This window comes from Cervus canadensis, chromosome 20, assembly GCF_019320065.1.
Source record: "Cervus canadensis isolate Bull #8, Minnesota chromosome 20, ASM1932006v1, whole genome shotgun sequence".
NCBI lineage: Eukaryota > Metazoa > Chordata > Mammalia > Artiodactyla > Cervidae > Cervus > Cervus canadensis.
The window spans coordinates 40466962-40483185 of record NC_057405.1 but is presented as its reverse complement, the minus strand read 5'-3'; positions in this window follow the sequence as shown (position 1 = coordinate 40483185).

Here is a 16224-nt window from a genome sequence, read left to right as displayed (position 1 = left end):
GAAGAAAAGTGATTAGGAAAAGGGTGAAGATTTGTACTCAAATCAACCTAGAGAGATGAACTTGACTTCCAAGAAGCAGAGACTGAATCTTTTACAATTGAGAAGAAAGAAGGGCTAATTGCTCAGAAGGTATGAGAGAGCCACAGGAGCAATTCAGGACAGTTAAGTGTTGTGATGGGAGATTTTGTTAAAGGTTTATGTATGTGGAGCTGAAACAATTTTGAAAACTTCCAATATGTGGTATTTTATTAGTTTTTAAGAGATCCCAAAGTCTTTATCATACCTACCACCAGAACTGTTTCTCAAAAATCAAAGTTTGTGGACAACAGAGTTTGAGTGAGAGACAGATTCATAAGGAAGAATTTTGCAGATATGTCTGTGTGTAATAAACACTATGAATATACACTATGAATAAACACTATGTCCAAAGTCACTATAAAAAATTCATTATATTTTGGGACTATGTATCAATCACTGTGGCAGGCACTGGAAATATACTTTTATGAATAAGGTATGGTCCCAGTCCTCAAAAAATTGTAATGAGAGAAACATATCCAGGGACCATATAGGACCAACCATAATAGGGAGTCAAGTTATTTATTTTTGAGGATAAGAGAAGGTTTCTTTGAACATTTAACATAAAACTGATTCTTAAAGGGTAATTAGGAGTTAAGCAAAGGAGGATGTGGGGAGTATGTAGGTTGGGTGTCAGGCTATGCTAAAAGGAGCATAAACACATACCAGCTTTGCAAAAAAATATAGAGTAAAAGGGAATGGCTATAGGGAGTTGGGACAGATCAATCTGCAGGTAAAGATTGAACATAGACAGTGAAGGGTGGTCTCTGATGACTTTAGACTATATTCTAGTGGCAATGGGAAGCCACCAATGGGAAACAGCAGTAGAATGATAAATTATTCTTTCAAGTGAAAGAATTAGCTTTGGTGACAGTATGGAATATGGATTGAGAGATTGAAAGGACAAGACTGGAGGCAGAGAGAGCATGTAGAGCACTTCTATAGTTACCAGATGATGAATGTAGGCAATTTGAGCTAAGGAAATAGACATGGAGGTGGAGAGAAGTGGATGGACACCAGAAAGATAGAATTGTTAGAATTCTGTGTGGGAAGTAGTAGCTTGGGAAGAAAGGATGGTGATAAGAAACAGCATGTGGACACAGATAGATTTCTGGCTTGAGAATCAATATCTTTGCAAATAGTTTCTTCTGAAGATTTATCTGGAAATTATTAAGCCAGATAATGGAAAATTTAGGGCTTTGAGTTATTCAGCTAAAAAATAGTAACCACTAGGGTAAGATAGCAGCATTGCCAAATTAGTACGGCCCAGAAATGTGTTTGAGAAACTAGAATTTACATAAATCACATCTTAGCAAATTTGCTTTTTTTTTCATTCTTCTAGTCATTTCTGCTCTTGTGGGAATAGGTGAATGTTTGGATCTTCAGAAACAATTTCCATGAGATATCATTGGAAAGAAGTAAATGAAGATAAATTATCTACAAGGTGCAGGAATTATGGAAGGAACCATCACTTAGAATCAAAAGCAACTAATTTGTCTTCATTTCAGGAGATTATGGTGTGATGTTAGTACTCATTTAAGTTCATAGTTTGAATAACCAGGCAATAGATATCATAGGTTCCTTGGTTAAACATTCTGAATGATATTATGTAGTCTTTTTCTGAAATTTAGCTGGTAATCAATATTTCTTCATCATGAGTTCCACACTCATTTACCAAAGCAGACATCTTGGTGTTATTTTTGATTGACTATTTTATGAGCCTCAGTTTCTTACCACTCACCCTAATTTCCACACAGTGTTTCTTGCTATTCCTTAAGCATGTCATCAAATTACACATTTTCACAACCCCAAGCCTTTGCTGATACTTTCTGTTTTCCATTGAATTGCTTTCTACTCCCTTGTCTTCCACCTTACCACTGTCAGTTCTTCCTTTAAATGTTCCCAATCCTTCTACTGATACCACACAGGACAGAATTTAGCACATCCTTGCTAGTCTCCTACAACTGAGTGTGCATGACCATTTTCAGTGTTTTAAGTTTATTTACAGATCTATCTCTCCTCCTTGTCCTCAAATGCTTAAAGGTAGGAACTGCAGCTTCCTCATTGGGTATCATCAGCCTCAGCAACCATGCCTTGTACCCATCACACAATTTATGTTCATCAAACATTTGTAAAATGAATTGATGTGAGATTGTTACCCAGGATTCTTATTGGAAGACCTACAGTGTATAATCTCTGAATTTTTATTTCCTGGGTAACATAAAAATAACATGGGAAACGTGTAATGGTATCTTTAAAAAGAGAGACAATGTTTGGCTTTTACAGGTAAATGCAATAGGCTAGCTACTTGGGGACATAATTCTCATAGTTAAAGCTACCAGTCTAGGTTACAACTTTATAACCTTCCAATTTAGAGACAGACTGAATCACAAGCTCTCTTGTTATGCTGGCTTTCTATTTAGAGTAATTGACTTTAACCAGTCAACCATTAATCCTCTTGATGGGAACTTTCTGGCACAGATGAAATTTTCTCCAAAGAAGGGTAAAAGCTAAAAAAAAAAAAAAGAAAAAGAAAAAAGAGAGAGAGAGAGTGAAAAAGGCCTTATCTTTTCTGTGCTGATAATTCTTTTTAAGTTCAGAATGGTTGCAGTGTAATTGGATGTGTTTGCTAATTTAAGCAAACCACTTATCTGCCTCATCATTAGTAAAATAGAGTTTCCCCATAGCTCTGCAGAAATTGAACCAAGTGGGGGGAAAGGTGTTTTCAGGGATGGCATCAGAGGCAATGAATTGCAAGGGAGTGGAAAATTACACATGCTGATTAAATTATCTTTTCTTTAAAAAAAAATCAGTAGGAAAATGCTTCACGAAAGCACCTGCTTTAGCAAGGGCAGCATAGACAAGAGAATGTAGCATCTCCAGAAGTTGAGAGAAAAAGTTTAAGAAGCGACACAGAGACTCCAAGATTGAAAGGACAGATGGATGTGAATTCTTGAGGAGATGGGAACAACGACTCTAACCTAAAGCTAAAGCTGATTACTATTGCTGCTATTGTTCAGTCGCAAGGCTGTATCTGACTCTTTGCAACCCCAAGGACTGAAGCACGCCAGACTTCCCTGTCCTTTACCATCTCCCAGAGTTTGCTCAAACTCATATCCATTGAGTTCATGATGCCATCCAACCATCTCATCCTCTTTTGCCCCCTTTTCCTCATGCCCTCGATCTTTCCTAGCATCGGGGTCTTTTCTTTTGAGTAGGCACTTCGCATCAGGTGGCCAAAGTACTGGAGCTTCAGCTTTAGCATCAGTCCTTTCAGTGAATATTCAGGGTTGGTTTCCTTTAGGATTGACTGGTTTGATCTCCTTGCAGTCCAAGGGACTCTCAAGAGTCTTCGCCAGGACCGCAATTCGAAAGCATGAATTCTTCGGTGCTCAGCCTTCTTTACGGTCCAACTCTCACATCTGTACATGACAAAAACCATAGCTTTGACTAGATGAACCTTTGTTGGCAAAGTAATGTCTCTGCTTTTTAATATGCTGTCTAGGTTTGTCACAGCTTTCCTTCTCAGGAGCAAGCGTCTTGTATTTTCATGGCTGCAGCCACCATCTGAAGTGACTTTGGAGCCCAAGAAAATAAAGTCTGTCACTGTTTCCATTTGATTACTATACATTGCTCCAAATAGGAGAGCATTGAAGGAAGACATTTTGGAATACTTAATCTTTGGAGAACCATCTATAAAGCCCAATAAGGATGTATATTTTTGCTGCTCTCTTTCTACATTCCTTTGGTCTTTCACATCTGGAATTTCTATATGCTGCCAAAGCTTAAACACTCTTGAGCACTGTATTGGGAAGGGTTGCTAGATTCTCTGGTCTGCTTCCCTGCGACAAGGTCACTTCAGGAGGATGCTGAGTGCAAGCTGCCAGGGCAACTTTGTTTTTGGGACACAGATAAGTTGCCTGCATTAAAATAACTTGTTCCTGGGCTTCATTCTTGACTGAGTTCTTAATTCCTTAGCGCTGGGGAAAAAAAAATACAAATTATCTCTGAGAGAAAATGTCCTTACCATTTTCCTCTTTCAAGTTTGCTGAAGTTGAAACAATAATTGTGGAATACAGAGGCAGGAAAGGAAGCGGGGTTTGAGAGCATGAAGACGTGGCTGCGAGAACAGATGAGCGGACAGGCATGAGCCTTGGCCTGGTCCCGAGAAAGAGAAAAAATGATGCTGGATGTTGGGAAACCCTTGAGCAGCTAAAACCTCATCTTTAGATTCTGATCTGACAAAATCTTCTGGATATTTGATCAAATGATTTCTGCCCCACCCCACCCCCTGGGCACCTCCTGCCTCATGTGCAACCATAAAAGGGCTTTATGACTTAATTTATTATCTCAGGGTTAAAATTACAGTGAAATTATTGAAAAAATTGTACCATTTAGAATGTTTTTTCACAAAATCTCATATTTGAACCAGCTATTTTTAACTTCTATTACACAGTAAATTATAATAAAAGCCATTATATATTTATTCAGCATTCTAATTTCTACAAACTTTCTAATTAGGCTATTTATATTAACTGAATACATTTTTAATGAACAATAAATTTATCTCAGGGTACAGATAGTTATCAAATGACTTTATTCCTAAATTTCTTCTTTTTTCTTATAAAGCATATTTTAATATATTTACCTTGAGTTTTATCTCTAGCCCTAGTTTTACCACACAGGAAAATTTGGGGTGTTGTATGAATGAGAATCCATTTTTATCTCTTATTTTATTCTTATACCTTAATGATTTGGATAGGCTCAGCCTGAGAAACAAGGTACCTTGGCATTTCCCCTAGTCCTCATATCTTCTTATACTCAATCCTCATATCACTTTCTTCCTATGATCCTATTAACCACATCATTTGCCTCCTGAAATGGTTTCATAGGACTATGATGAAAGAAATTTATATCTACAGAGGCTGGGCTGGTGGTGTAAATAGACATTCTATAAAAAATGTGAATGGGGTTTTGGTATTTCCATTTCCAAACATACTGGAGTAACCATACGGTGTAACTGTCTTTGGAAATTGGAGAACGAGCTTAGCAGAACACTGATTCATGACAGGAAGGAAGCACATGATATAAGAACAGTGATCAACACATTATTCTGTCTGGAGGAATTTTTGTGAACAATGGTGATTGAGGGGGAACCCAAGAAGAATACGGCAGGCTTGCTGCACTAAGAAGAAGAGAACAGGTTAAATTTGGACTGAAATGACAGGACTTTGCAGAGTAGACTGTCAGAGAAGATGAAGTACAAAGAAAAAGAGTTTCAATAATATGTATGGAGTCAGTTGATGAATACTGATGCATATTTATCTAAATCAGTTCAGTTCAGTTGCTCAGTCATGTCTGACTCTTCGCAACCCCATGAACTGCAGCACGCCAGGCCTCCCTCTCCATCACCAACTCCCGGAGTCCAATCAAACTCATGCCCATTGAGTCGGTGATGCCATCCAACCATCTCATCCTCTGTCACCCCCTTCTTCTTCTGCCTTCAATATTTCCCAGCATCAGGGTCTTTTCCAATGAGTCAGCTCTTCGCATCAGGTGGCCCAAGTATTGGAGTTTCAGCTTCAACATCAGTCCTTCCGATGACACTCAGGATTGATCTCTCTTAGGATAGACTGGTTGGATCTTCTTGCAGTCCAAGGAACTCTCAAGAGTCTTCTCCAAAAGCATCAGTTCTTCTGCACTCAGCTTTCTTTATAGTCCAACTCACACATCCATAAATGATCACTGGAAAAACTATAACCTTGACGAGATGGACCTTTGTTGGCAAAGTAATGTCTCTGCTTTTTAATATGCTGTCTAGGTTGGTCATAACTTTCCTTCCAAGGAGTAAGTGTCTTTTAATTTCACGGCTGCAGTCACCATCTGCAGTCATTTTGGAGCCCCCCAAAATAAAGTCAGCCACTGTTTCCACTGTTTCCCCATCTAAATGGGCTTCCATAATTCAGGGTAAATAACACCTGGAGCCATGTAAACCTGAGCAGTTCCTTGAGCTTTCTCACTGCATTCTGACCAACTAGAATGGAGACTCCTCACTGAGCATCAAGGACATTTAGTGGGGACTACACACAGCAGAAGACTAAAATAATGGATAATGAAAGTTAAGAATAAGCTTTAAGGGGAAAAGCTGAACCATAAATAAATTGATTTATTTCCACAAAAAAATTGAACACCCTTTAAAGGAAGGCAAAACTTCTAGAACTCAACAAGGTTAAAAGATAACCAGCATTATTTAAATTTATTAGATGCAAAGAATCAGAAAAATGTGTTCCATATTAGAAGATCAGTCAATGGATAAAGATCCAGAAATGACAGAAATCATGGAATTAGCAGAAAAGGACTTTAAAATAGCTATCCTAAATATACTAAAGGGTTAAAAAAATTAGTATAATGATAAAGAAAATGTGAAAGATAAAAAACAATAAAAAGGAACACTTAAAGAAGAATTTAAAAATATATGAAATGAAATATCACTGTGCGCTTATCAGCACATTACATATTGTCGATGAAAAGATTAGTGAATTTTAAGCACAGCAATAGAAAAATTCCGAATGGAAGCATAGTAATAAAAAGACCTAAAAGTGATGAGCAGAGCCGCAGTGGTGTTGGAGACAAAATCAAGTGGTCTAACATATCTGCAATTGAGTCTTAGAATAATGAACAGCAGTAAAATATTTCAAAAACTAATGACTAAAATTTTCAGAATTAATCAAAACCATAAACTCCCAGAAGAACACATAGGCAGAACACTCTGACAAAAATCAAAGCAATATCCTTTTGGATCCATCTCCTAGAGTAATGGAAATAAAAACAAAAATCAATAAACGGGAGCTAATTAAACTCAAAGCTTTTGCACAACGAAGGAAACCATAAACAAAATGAAAAGACAACTTACAAAATGGGAGAAAACATTTGGAAATGATGCGACCAACTGAGGGATTAATCTCCAAAATATATATATATACATACATATATAGCTCAATATCAAAAAGATAAACAACCCAATCAAAAATGGGCAGAAGACCTAAATAGACATTTCTCCAAAGAAGACATACAGATGTCCAAGAGGCACATGGAAAGATTCTCAGCATTGCTGATTAGTATAGAACTGCAAATTAAAACTACAATAAGCTATCACCCCACACTAGTCAGAGTGGCCATAATCAAAAAGTCTACAAACAATAAATGCTGGAGGGGGTGTGGAGAAAAGGGAACCCTCCTACAATGTTGGTGGGAATGTAAATTGATATGGCCACTATGGAGAACAGTATGGAAGTTCCTTAAAAAACTGTACATAGAGCTACCATGTAATCCAGCAACCCCACTCCTCAGAATACATCCAGAGAAAAACGTGGTTAAAAAAAATGTTACGAATCAACTTATTTACAAAACAGAAACAGGTTCACAGACTGAAAAAATAAACTTATGGTTACCAAAGGAGAAGGATGGGAGTGTGGAAAAAATGGTGAGTTTGGGTATGACATATACACATTATTATATTTAAAATAGGTAACCAACATGGACCTACTGTATAGCACAGGGAACTCTGCTCAATATTCTGTAATAATCTAACTGGGAAAAAATTTGAAAAAATAGATAAATGTTTATGTACAACTGAATCACTTTGCTATACACGTGAAACTAACAACAATGTTAATTAACTATACTTCAATATAAAATAACAATTGGGGAAAAAAGCTGCAAAAAACTAAAAAATAAAAGAATGTACATATTCTTAATCTTCTTAATGTTGACATACCTTACCTGATTTCAGAAATAGTTTCAGTGAAATGAAGCTTCATCGCAAGTGGATTATTAGATAGGCATGGCCATCATCCTCTCACTCTTTGTCTACTGCAAAATGCTGCTAGGCTGAGGGTTCCTATTTGAAATATTGTTTAAGAAAAATGCACAATTGTGGCCAATAAAGTACTCTACAAGGTTCCTTGTCTTCAAGTGTATAATAAAGAACATATCATTTAATTAACAGAACAGTAGATATAACAGAAGAAACTGAAGAAATTTTAGAAAGCAGTGGACATCTTAATGTTTTATTTATTTATCTATTTATTTATTTTTGGCCACTCCATAAAGTTTGCATGATCTTAGGTCCCCAAGCAGGGATCAAACGGGCCATGGCAGTGAAAGTTCCAAGTCCTAAACAGTGTACTGCCAGGGAGTTCCCAGCAGTGGACATCTTAAACACAGCATAAATAATTGTTCTTAATAACAAATTTTATGAGATCAGATTGATTATATTTTTTGCAGCCAAAGGTGGAGAAGTTCTATACAGTCAGCAAACCAAGACTGGGAGCTGACTGTGGCTCAGATCATGAACTCCTTATTGCCAAATTCAGACTGAAATGGAAGAAACTGGAGAAAACCATTAGACCATTCAGGTATGACCTAAATCAAATCCCTTATGATTATACAGTGGAAGTGAGAAATAGATTTAAGGGACTAGATCTGATAGACAGAGAGCCTGATGAACTATGGATGGAGGTTTGTGACACTGTACAGGAAACAGGAATCAAGACCATCCCCAAGAAAAAAAAATGCAAAAAAGCAAAATGGCTGTCTGAGGAGGCCTTACAAATACCTGTGAAAAGAAGGGAAGTGAAAAGCATAGGAGAAAAGGAAAGATATATCCATTTCAATGTAGAGTTCCAAAGAATAGCAAGGAGAGATAAAAAAGCCTTCCTCAGCGATCAATGCAAAGAAATAGAGGAAAACAATAGAATGGGAAAGACTAGAGATCTCTTCAAGAAAATTAGAGATACCAAGGGAACATTTCATGCAAAGATGGGCTCAATAAAGGACAGAAATGGTATGGACCTAACAGAAGCAGAAGATATTAAGAAGAGGTTGCAAGAATACACAGAACTGTACAAAAAAGATCTTCATGACCCAGATAATCATGATGGTGTGATCACTCCCCTAGAGCCAGACATCCTGGAATGTGAAGTCAAGTGGGCCTTAGAAAGCATCACTATGAACAAAGTTAGTGGAGGTAATGGAATTCCAGTTGAGCTATTTCAAATCCTGAAATATGGTGCTGTGAAAGTGCTGCACTCCATATGCCAGCAAATGTGGAAAACAGCAATGGCCACAGGACTGGAAAAGGTCAGTTTTCATTCCAATCCCAAAGAAAGGCAATCTGAAAGAATGCTCAAACTACCACACAATTGCACTCACCTCACATGCTAGTAAAGTAATGCTTAAAATTCTCCAAGCTCTTGAGAAATCTGTATGCAGGTCAGGAAGCAATAGGAAAAGGAGTACACCAAGGCTGTATATTGTCACCCTACTTATTGCAGAGTACATCATGAGAAACGCTGGGCTGGAGGAAGCACAAGCTGGAATCAAGATTGCCGGGAGAAATATCAATAACCTCAGATATGCAGATGACACCACCCTTATGGCAGAAAGTGAAGAAGAACTAAAGAGCCTCTTGATGAAAGTGAAAGAGGAGAGGGAAAAAGTTGGCTTAAAGCTCAACATTCAGAAAACTAAGATCATGACATCTGGTCCCATCACTTCATGGCAAATAGATGGGGAAATAGTGGAAACAGTGGCTGACTTTATTTTTCGAGGTTCCAAAATCACTGCCCATGGTGATTGCAGTCATGAAATTAAAAGACGCTTACTCCTTGGAAGTAAAGTTATGACCAACCTAGACAGAACATTAAAAAGCAGAGACATTACTTTGCCAACAAAAGGTCCATCTAGTCAAGGTTGTGGTTTTTTCAGTGGTCATGTATGGATGTGAGCATTGGACTATAAAGAAAGTTGAGCGCAGAAGAATTGATGCTTTTGAACCGTGGTGTTGGAGAAGACTCTTGAGAGTCCCTTGGACTGCAAGGAGATTCAACCAGTCCATCCTAAAGGAGATCAGTCCTGGGTGTTCACTGGAAGGACTGATGTTGAAGCTGAGGCTCCAATACTTTGGCCACCTGATGCGAAGAGCTGACTCATTGGAAAAGGCCCTGATGCTGGGAAAGATTGAGGGCAGGAGGAGAAGGGGACGACAGAGGTTGAGATGGTTGGATGGCATCACCGACTCAATGGACATGGGTTTGGTTGGACTCCGGGAATTGGTGATGGAGAGGGAGGCCTGGCGTGCTGCGGTTCATGGGGTCGCAAAGAGTCGGACACGACTGAGTGACTGAACTGAACTGAACCGATTGTGGAAAGTAAAGTTAGGTAGAGCCCATGATTTTCATTGTGCTAACTACACTATTAAAAATCACATCACTTTTTTTTTTTTTCACATTTCAGTTCTGCTTGGAACAAGCTTGTGATTTTAGGCAAGTCAATAAATTGCTCTGACTTTAGTACCCTGCTTGTCAAATTACTGGTTTATCTCTTGAAGTTCAAAATTTCTACAATCACAATATTTTTTCCCTAGGTACTTAAAGCTATTCATAATGACTTTACTGTTTTTCAAATCAGTATTATTTTAAAAGTAAGAAATACATAATAAGCAAGTTTCTTAAATATACACTTAAAAATTTAATATAACCAATTATTTCTGAAAGATTAAGTTATTCCTGTCATTATCAAATTAATGTTTCATTTATAAAAAAAATCTACCTCCTCATTAACTATCAGCTAGAAACTTGATCCTTTGACTATTAATAATTACTGATATATTCTATTGTCAATCTGCTACAGAAAGTGTGTGATTCTTTATTTTAATATAGTTAGAGTTTTATTCCATCAAATACATGAGAAATATCTTTATGTCCCCCAAAATTGGCCTGGTAACCAAAGAATAAAAATCTTTCAGTCAGTTTCAAGATGTCTTTCTCTATTTCAAAAGGCTGCTCATTACTTGACTAAAGGTGGTACCACTGAAATTAAATTACAGAAAATGTAACTATGTTGTGGTCCTATTTTCTATAGTATATATTCCATTTTATGTAAAATGTGCTATTTCTGCTGGTTCACACAAACTGTAAAGCACAGTCTATATTATTTGTTAAAATTTGTTCTAAACAATCACCACACTAAATATGCTTTATTTTTATTCAGTTTGAGCATAATGTTGTAGCAAAAAGTAATAGAAATAACCAATGAAACAAACAACGTTTGCCAATTCCCACTCAACAGCCTAAAATTTGTAGGTAATGATGAAAAGATATGCTGTAACTAGATTTATCATATCAAATTTCAGTAGGATTGATATCAACATGGATTAAAGTCATTTTCAGCAACTTCATTTTTAACAACTTTACAGAGGTAAGTGGTCTGACTAAGTCATTTTAGGCATACATAAGATAAGTTTTCTTCTTACTAGACAAAGGGTTATAAGCTCTAAAGGAACTGAATAAAATGGAATGTGAATGGGATTTATCATCGATTTCAAGCAAAGACTCCTTTGAACTAAGAAGTAAAGACTGCTTTACATCAAAGGTACAGTTGTAAAGCTGAGGGTGTTAATAATATGAATCATGACTTTTTGATTTCTTTAAAATATTTTTATGACTCATAATGAGATTAAAAGTTAACATTATTTCCAGAGATCTGAAATGTAGGTACCAAACTTTCATCCAAAATGACCAACTGGAAAACCTTTGTTTAACCATCCTCAGAATTATAGAAAATAACAGTTATAAATGAAAATTTCTTCATCTCTCAAAACAGTTTGCATAACTTCCTCATCCATGCCAAAAGAAACTTAGTTTGAAAAGGAACACATGATTATAATTACAATAGTCTATGCATTGTATCAGGGCTTCCCTGATAGCTCAGTTGGTAAAGAATAGGCCTGCAATCCAGGAGATCCCAGTTCCATTCCTGGTTTGGGAAGATCTGCTGGAGAAGGGACAGGCTACCCACTGCAGTGTTCTTGGGCTTCTCTTGTGGCTCAGCTGGTAAAGAATCCACCTGCAATGCGGGAGACCTGGGTTCGATCCCTGGGCTTGAAAGATCCCCTGAAGAAGGGAAAGGCTACCCACTCCAGTATTCTGGACTGGAGAATTCCATGGACTGTACACTTCATGGGGTCACAAAGAGTCAGACACCTCTTGTAAACGACATGGAACAACAAAGAGGACAACACAAATGAACAAACTGAAAAGATCCAAACTCTTGTATGCTCAGCAAAACTTGGAAACGAAGAAAATATGAAAACTCAAAAATATATCTATGTGAAGCCAAAGGTATTGCTTAAAAAAAAAAGAGAGAAAATCTCTTTTACAAAAGTCCACAAAGTTTAAGCAAGTTTTACATAAAAGAGGATTTCCAAATGATCAGTAAATATATTAAAAGTTCTCAACTTCACTGGTCATCAGAGAAATCCAAAGTGTAAGAGTAACGATGTATGACAACATAGCCCCTAGAAGTTAAAATTAACAAAATGACAATAGCAAGTATAAGCAAGGATTTGGAGAAGCTAGAACTTTTGTACTCTGTTGCTGGAGGGCAAATTGTTACCAGTTAGAAAACTGTTTGGAATTTTCTACCAAAAAGGTAGATTCACCTACTGTGTGTATGATAGTCGCTCAGTTGTGTCTGACTCTTTGTGACCCCATGGACTATAGCTCCCCAGGCTCTTCTGTCCACGGGATTCTCCAGGCAAGAATACTGGAGTGGGTTATCATGCCCTCCAGAGGATCTTCCCAACTCAGGGATTGAACCGAGGTCTCCTGCATTGCAGGCAGATTCTTTCCCATCTGAGCCACCAGGGAAGCCTTCTGTATAAGCCAACAATTCACCTCTGAGTTATAAACCCCCCACCCATACATGCATACATTTATGCAGTATAAGAAACTAACAATATTTACAGAAGTGCTGCTTTTTATAGATAAAAACTAGAGATGTCCAAATTACCACCCACAATAGAATGCATACATACATGAATGCTATAAGACAATGAAAAAGGGTAAACTACTTCTTTAGAATGTAAACAATAACAATTTGAGTGTGTCTTACCTATATAATGACATAAAGATACCTAATTTATGATTTCATTTATATGAATGTCACAACAGTGAAGACATTTCTTTGATGATAAAGTCAGGATGATAAAGTCAGACTAGTGGTTATCCGGGGGATATTCCCAGGTGGCACTAGTGACTAAGAACCCACCTGTCAATGCAGGAGACACAAGAGATGTGGGTTCGATCCCTGTTTCGGGAAGATCCTCTGGAGAAGGAAATGGCACCCCACTCCTGTATTCTTGCCTGCAAAATTCCATGGACAAAGGAGCCTCGTGGCTACATTCCATGGGATCACAAAGAGTTGTACACAACCAAGCACAGGGAGATATTAACTAGATGAAATATGAAAGAGGCTTCTGCAGTGCTATTAATATTCTGTATCTTGACCTAAGTGGTAGTTTTATAGAGGCTTCCAGATCTCCACTCGAGATGTGTGCATAAGACACACCTGTCTATATCTGTCTGTAGTAATAAGGAAGCTCTGTATGCATTCGTTTAAACAAATAATTCAAGATACATGTGATAAATAAATGAAAGTATGAAACAATGTTTATGATATGTAATGTTTATGTAAGAAAAGTATCAAAATGAGAACATAGTTTACATTTGTATTTTCATAGGAAGGACACACAAGAATCCATCAATGTAATTAGCTATGGGAAGTAAAGAAGTGGATGGGAAACTGAAGCAAGAAGAATGGGATGAGAGGACACTTCCTATGTACACCTTTATAAAGTGTCATTTTGAATTCGAACAACGTTAATATATTCTCAGTTTGAAAAAACAGTTTTTCGTGCATAGATGTTCCAAAGATGAAAATACTTGAATTAATTATTTACTATATTTGTTCTTAAAATTGGTAGAATTGAGAGTTGTCTTGTTTTTCTATGAAACATTGCCTCCTTTTTAAAGAATACAACTCTATTCAAATCATCCCAACTCTGTCCATGATGGCATCAAATATATACAAATGACTTGTCATTGAATTCTGAATACGAGAGGGAGAGAGAGTTCTTCCTAAGCATAGACATATGTCAATTGTTTTAAGATGCAATAATATTTACTTTGACACTGCCTTCACTAAGTTACATTGCTGTAACACCTTCAGATATTCTAACAAATGTTTGATGCTGCAGCGGTGTCTGGGGTCCATGGGTCAACTGGTGTTCTATCTCAGCTTTCTATTCAAGGCACTACTTTTCCACAGATATCTTACAAGCTCTATGGGTTCTGATTCAATGATTTGAAGAATATTCTGTTGTCACTTATTTAGAATATTATGGGCTATAAAGAAAGCTGAGAGCCAAAGAATTGATGCTTTTGAGCTGTGGTGTTGGAAAAGACTCTTGAGAGTCCCTTGGACTGCAAGAAGATCCAACCAGTCCACCTTAAGGAGATCAGTCCTGGGTGTTCATTGGAAGGACTGATGTTGAAGCTGAGGCTCCAATACTTTGGCCACCTGATGCGAAGAGCTGACTCATTGGAAAAGACCCCGATGCTGGAAATATTGAGGGCAGGAGGAGAAGGGACGACAGAGGATGAGATGGTTGGATGGCATCACCGACTCAATGGACATGGGTTTGGGTGGACCCTGGGAGTTGGTGATGGACAGGGAGGCCTGGCGTGCTGCAGTTCATGGGGTCGCAAAGAATGGACACAACTGAGCAACTGAACTGAACTGAACTGAAGGTGTTTGGGATATATAATATATATAATATTAAATATATAAACCTATATATATTGCTATTATTACTTTACTAACATGCACTTCTTATGAAATTTGTATGACTTATTAATATGCACTAATTCATCATTTGAGTTTTTCTTTACAGTCTAAATATGTTTTTGTAAAAAAAAAAAAATATGTTTTTGTAAGCATCTGTTTTCCTTACTTATTTTGTTAACCTACATCTTTGGTTGTGTTGAGATTAAAGAGAGTTTTTTTTTCTTACTTGGAGCAAAGATTTGGGGTATTTCAGTGACTTATGACTTTTTTACAGTTAAATAGTGTGGAAAGATAAAACTATTTTTATACACAAAGGAAAGCATCCACAGTAATTTCTAAATGTTTTGTCGACATGTATGATTAATGAGGGTTTCCCTGACAGCTCAGTTGGTAAAGAATCTGCCTGCAATGCAGGAGACCCCGGTTCGATTCTTGGGTTGGGAAGATCTCCTGGAGAAAGGATAGGCTACCCACTCCAGTATTCTGGCCTGGAGAATTCCATGGGATTGTAAAGAGTCAGACACAACTGAGCTCACTTCACTTCATAATTAATGAGGGGAGCAGGTACAAGTCGGCTGTAGTATTGGCCTGAAAGGAATAGGGCAAAGAGTGTTGTCAGGAAGCCCGTTTCTAGAAAGTTGGGCTGAGGTTCTACATCTTAATGAGTGTGTAAATGACAGAGGTAGTTTTTGATGGTGGAGACTTCAACACGTCGTCACACAGGGTGGGTTATATGCGGTGGATTAGAAAACAGAAGATCCCAGTTCTCAGGCTACTTCTATTACTAGTTAGCAATGTGACCCTTTGGCATGTCACCTAACATCTCTGAGATTCAGTTCCTTTATCTCTAAAGCAAATGAATGAAACTCTTAGAGTCCCTTTAGGGTCTCAGGTAGAAAAAAAGCAAGTCTTTCCACATAGGATTACATTTCTAACACTGGTTATAATTAAAAAATAAATTTTGAGATGCTGGATTAAACTAGCTAAGAGTTGTAACTGTATCCTGAGGACAAAGTTAAAGGCATTTGGGAGCTAGCTGACTAATGTTCTAGGCCTGGCTTTGATGCAATTGGCTACTTTGGGCAAATTTATGCATTTATATAAGGATTAGGTTCTTTTTCTGTATTGCCAACTGGGCTAGGTTGTCCTTGAATTTTCTATCAGCAATAATATTGGTTATTCTCATTGCTTTTTCCAGCAAACTAACTCAAAGAAATAATCTGAGTCCCTCAACATACAGTTCTCATTTCCAAAATATTCCCATGAAGAGTTTTGACAGGGTTGTACCAGAAGGAAATAATACACCAGTGCTTTTCATGTGAATTATTTCAAAAAAGCCTGGCCCCACTGTCAGGCTTTATGAAAACTAAACATAAATTTAAAACCTTAAATAATTATTTATCTTCTATAGATCTTCATCTATTAAGAGAAGGTAAAGTGTAGGTGAGAGTAAAGAATTGG